The 5,831-nt window shown below is 35.4% G+C and overlaps 1 non-coding gene across 1 annotated transcript; it reads right to left on the bottom strand.

The window, feature by feature from the left end:
- Window positions 1-1,864: 1,864 nt before the first annotated feature.
- LOC136221224 (small nucleolar RNA R71) lies at window positions 1,865-1,971 on the bottom strand. The gene has a single exon (XR_010685002.1). It is a non-coding gene; the product is annotated as a small nucleolar RNA R71 (small nucleolar RNA).
- Between the last annotated feature and the right edge of the window lie 3,860 nt (window positions 1,972-5,831).

The raw sequence follows: 5,831 nt of genomic DNA, 5'->3' as shown, positions 1-5,831 counted from the left end.
CCCAGCTTTTCCTTCCTTCATTTGAAGACCGATTGATGCTCCCCCATTCTCGGTACGAGCAGGAGTTTTTAGAGGCATAGTTACACACTTTCGTTTCCGACGAAACGCGATCGTTCGGGTGGATAAAGACGTCCTTTCGCAACGGACACGATCTTTCACAACGGACACGATCATTCACAACGGACGCGACACTTCAATCAAGGCTCTTCAACATCTATAAATAAAGAGTTGATGGAGAGTTGAAGATATGTAGAAGAAAGAGATTAGTATAGAATTTATGCAGAAATTCCGAATCAAGTGATTCAGAGTTAGATTTCGATTCTGTTCAAAAGCAATATGCTGTACACACATTATTTATTCAATAATAACAAGTTTAGTAGCGTTTAGACATTGTTCCAGTTTAGTTTTCATTTTGGTAGTAGTAGACCGACCCAGTCTCTATTACGAAGATTCAACGAGAAGATTGAGTAGAGGATCCGCCCCTGAGCCTGACAAACTCTAACGAAACCCAAGGAAAGGGTTGACAACCCGTTCACTTGCAAGTCATCGAATGTTTCCATGCTCCATGTTCTCTGTAAACTTGTATCAATTTATATTTCATCTAATAAAGTCCATTCTATTCGATAGATCTTTATGCAGCACTTATGGTAACCAATCCACTAAAGTGACTGCTGGTGTTTTCATTAAAACGTATTTAATTCAAAATCTTTACAAGCAAACTTTGTTGAACACTTAGGCAAATTATTATCTCGAAAGAGTTTTAATTTGATTAAGGGCAACTATCCCGAAAGGGTTTTGTCATGTTCAAAGCCAATTAATTAGAGGTTCCGTTATTTATTTCATCTTTATAATTCGTACAAAGTTTAAAGTTGTTTTCTTTGCTTAATGCAAACAAATACATCTGTTTACTTTTCTAAAAGTACTAAAAGTTCCTATCTTGCAAATTCATTCTTAAATCAGAATATTTTCTAACATTTTCATAATCTAATCTAATTCTCATTCTAGCAATTTCAAAACCAAAACCAATTAAACGATTTTCCATATTATAAACCTTAAAAGTAAATTTAACCGATTGTAAATAAGTTTTGTTAAAAAACGTTCCCTGTGGGATCGATATCTTTTATTACTACAAGCGTATACCGTGCACTTGCGGAAATCGCTCAACAAGTTTTTGGCGCCGTTGCCGGGGAACGCCAAAATTTTTGACAAAATTTTAAACTTTTCGTGTTTTATTACGAATCTAGGTTTATTCATACTTATTCAAACTTTTATATTTTATTTATTTTCAATTACTAACATATTTATTTTTCAAATTCTGTTTTGTAGGTAGTTTCTGTTTGTGCGAAATTTCAAGTTCATGCGCAGTTCTCGAAGTTCAGGCACGTCACCAGATCCTATTGACCCAGAAATTGAAAGAACTCTTAAAAAGAACAAGAAAGAAAACAAAAAGAAAAATAAAACCCCAATAAAAACTAGAATTACCGAGCCAGAAGTTATGGCCACACTTATGGATTACGCTAGGCCAGGAGTGGCCGGTGTAACAAACAGTATAGTTAGACCCCAAATTAATGCAAACCAATTTGAAATTAAGCCTGCGTTGCTTAATATGTTACAAAATAACGTAACATTTTACGGGTTACCTAACGAAAATCCAAATACCCATTTGACAAATTTCTTAGAAATTTGTGACACTTTTAAAATTACTGATGTAACTGCAGAAGCAATCAAACTTCGCCTTTTTCCTTTTACTTTGAAGGATCGAGCCAAAGAATGGTTAACTTCTATGCCAGCCGCATCAATTGAGACTTGGGAGCAATTAGCCCAAGCATTTTTATCAAAAAAATTTCCTTTAGCAAAAACTGCAAGAGTCATTAAAGAGTTAACATCTTTTTCTCAAAATGATAATGAAACTCTTTATGAGGCTTGAGAATGTTTTAAAGAACTTCAACGTTTATGCCCACACCACCAATTGCCCGCTGAACTTTTAATGCAAACATTTTATAATGGATTAAATCCTACGACTAGAGGTTCATTGGACGCTATGTCTGGAGGGTTATTCATGAAGAAAACATCTGCCCAAGCAAGAGAACTTTTGGAGGAAATGGCAATCAACAGCTGTATGTGGCCCGCGGAACGTGGACACGTACCATTAGCGAAACCATCATCCTCAACAACATCATCAGTTAAAGGTATAGTGAATCTTGATCCAGTAGCGATGTTGCAAGCCCAATTTTCTGCCTTATCGCACAAAATTGATAGGTTTATGGCACCGTGCGATTCTAATGGTAAGCCAATCCAAACAGATGTGGATTACGAAGGTATGAGTGAAATTGAACAGGTAAATTTTGTCCAAGGGCAAAACCAAAATAATAACCCTTACTCTAATACATATAATCCTGGATGGAGAAATCATCCTAACTTTAACTGGAGAGATAATAATGCTAATGCTAATCAAAATCGTACTACTAATTATCAAAATCAATCAAGAGATACGATTAGCACTTTATCTTCTAAAATTGACAAATTTATTGATGCTATGAGCGGAAAAATAAGTAATCACGACGATGGTTTTAAACGGATCGAGAATAAATTCGATCAGCTTATTAAAAACCAATCATCTAGCATCCATAATTTGGAGATTCAAATTGGACAACTCGCTAAATCAATTCCATCCCGCAAAGAGGGAAGTCTTTCAAGCCATACGGAAGAAAATCCGAAAGAGCATGTTAAGGCTATCACTCTTCGTTCAGGGAAAAATTACTTAGGCCCGGAAATGCCCGGAAATTCGACCTTACCTGGAACTGATTTACCGAAGCCCAAAGAATATACATTAAATCAAAAAGATACACCAATTGACTCTAGTACAAAAACTTTTGTACCCAAACCACCTTTTCCACACAAAGTCCGCAATAAGGACTATGACAAACAACTTTTAACATTTTTAGACAAACTTAAGAATTTGCATATTAATTTAACGTTTATGGATGCGATTACACAAATTCCCAATTATGGTAAATTCCTCAAAGATTTAATTTCAAAGAAAATCAGTTGGGAAGGAATTTCTTCCATTTCACTAACTGAAGATTGCAGTTCGATTGTGTCAAGCAATTTGCCCACTAAACTCAAAGATCCCGGATGTTTTACCATTCCGTGTAAATTGGGAGATATTGAATTTCCCAGTTGTCTCTGTGATTTAGGAGCAAGCATTAACTTGATGCCATTATCTATTTTTAATAAGTTAGGCTTAGAAGAAGACATCAAACGTACCAATATGGTTTTGCAATTAGCGGATCAAACCACTAAAAGACCATACGGTATAATTGAGGATGTTTTAGTTAAAGTTGACAAATTTATTTTTCCTATCGATTTCGTTATTTTAGATTTTGCTTATGACATAAATTGTCCGTTAATCTTTGGTAGACCGTTCATGAACACGGGACGTGCTCTAGTTGATGTGTCGGAAGGGAAAGTAGTTTTAAGAATAGGCGATGATAAGATTGAGTTTGATATGAATCAAGCAATGAAATACCCCATGGAGGATTTCGCTTGTATGAAACTTGATTTAATTGAAGAATGTGTAAATGACATTATTCAAAAAGAAGAAATAATAGAACCTATAATGAGTGAGGAACTAGAAGATAAGGACCCAGAACCTTTGATTCGAGAAGATGGACCAGTTCCGCCTTCAATTATAGTTCCACCTAAATTAAAACTTAAAGAATTACCAAGTCATTTGAGGTACGCTTTCTTAGGCGAAGGCGATTCTCTACTTATAATTATCTCTAACAAATTAACACAAGTCCAAGAAGAGAAATTGAAAGAAGTTGTTAGAAATAGGATAGGAAGTATGGGTTGGCAAATTTCAGACTTAAAAGGTATTAATCCGAGCATTGTAATGCACAGAATTCACTTAGAAGAAGATAAGCCACCTAAAGCGGATAGGCAAAGACGCCTAAATCCGAATATGAAGGAAGTAGTAAAAAATGAGATTACTAAACTTCTGGACAATGGAATCATCTACCCTATCTCGGATAGTGAATGGGTTAGTCCAATCCATTGTGTACCTAAAAAGGGAGGCATAACAGTTGTAAGGAATGAAGAAGGTGAATTAATACCTACACGAACCACCACTGGTTGGAGAGTTTGTATAGATTATAGAAATCTAAATAAAGCAACTAGGAAAGATCATTTTCCTCTTCCTTTCATTGATCAAATGATCGAAAGGATAGCTGGTCATGCTTTCTACTGTTTTCTAGATGGTTACTCCGGATTCTTTCAAATATACATTTACCCGGATGACCAAGATAAAACAACCTTCACATGTCCTTACAGAACATTTGCATATAGAAGAATGCCCTTTGGTCTATGTAACGCACCTCCAACATTTCAACGTTGTATGACTGAAATTTTTAATGATTTCATTGAAGATATCATGGAAGTTTTTATGGACGATTTTTCAATTTATGGAGATTCTTTTGATTCGTGCCTAGAAAACTTGGATAAAGTTTTGTCTAGGTGTGAAGAAACAAATTTGGTATTAAACTGGGAAAAATGTCATTTCATGGTTGACGAATGAATTGTTTTAGGTCACAAAATATCTGAAAAAGGATTAGAAGTAGATAGAGCAAAAACCCCAGTAATAGAGAAACTACCCCCTCCAACTATTGTTAAGGGAGTAAGATCATTTTTAGGACATGCCGGTTTTTACAGAAGATTTATTAAGAATTTTTCTGTAATTTCCAAACCACTCACTAATCTACTCATGAAAGATTCTACCTTTGATTTTAATGAAGATTGCGTTAAAGCTTTCGAAACATTAAAAACAGCTTTAGTCAGTGCACCTGTTATTGCTAAACCCGATTGGGATTTACCATTTGAAATTATGTGTGATGCAAGTGACTTAGCTGTCGGATGTGTTTTAGGACAAAGGAAGGATAAGAAACTTCATGTCATTTATTATGCAAGTCACACACTTTCCGGTGCACAATTAAACTACACCACAACTGAGAAAGAAATGTTAGCTGTAGTTTTTGCATGTGATAAGTTTAGGTCATACTTGTTAGGTTCGAAAGTTATTATTTACACTGATCATGCAACATTAAGATATCTATTTGCTAAAAAGGATGCAAAACCACGTCTAATTAGATGGGTTTTATTGTTACAAGAATTTGATATAGAAATAAAAGATAAAAAGGGAGTAGAAAACCTTGTCGCCGATCATCTATCGAGACTTGAAGATGAGAACGGTCCCATAGGTGAAACTAACGGTATACGAGATGATTTCCCTGATGAACATCTCTATCAAATGAAAAGCGTCATGTCACCATGGTATGCAGATATTGCTAATTATCTTGCAGCCAATATTGTTCCGGAAGGATTAAATTTCCAACAAAAGAAGAAATTTTTCTTCGACATTAAACAGTACTTTTGGGAAGATCCTTTTTTGTTCAAGACCTATGGTGACGGGATAATTAGGAGATGCGTTGGTGAAAATGAATATGAATCCATAATGTCGGAATGTCATTCTAGCTCTTATGGAGGACATAATGGAGCTAACAAGACAGCAGCTAGAATATTTGAATGTGGTTTCTTTTGGCCTACGATGTTTAAAGACGTCCATTCATTTATTACTCGTTGTGATAAGTGCCAACGAATAGGAAATCTAGGAAGGAAAGATGAGATGCCCCTCACAGCCATATTAGAAGTTGAAGTCTTTGATATGTGGGGAATAGATTTCATGGGACCTTTTCCCCCTTCTTTTGGTAAAACTTATGTATTAGTTGCCGTTGATTATGTTTCAAAGTGGGTTGAAGCAATTGCAACCCCGACGA

Source organism: Euphorbia lathyris, chromosome 2 (genome assembly GCF_963576675.1).
Source record: "Euphorbia lathyris chromosome 2, ddEupLath1.1, whole genome shotgun sequence".
NCBI classification, from domain to species: domain Eukaryota; kingdom Viridiplantae; phylum Streptophyta; class Magnoliopsida; order Malpighiales; family Euphorbiaceae; genus Euphorbia; species Euphorbia lathyris.
The sequence above is the reverse complement of the archived record's forward strand: the minus strand, read 5'-3'. Positions and strand labels throughout refer to the sequence as shown.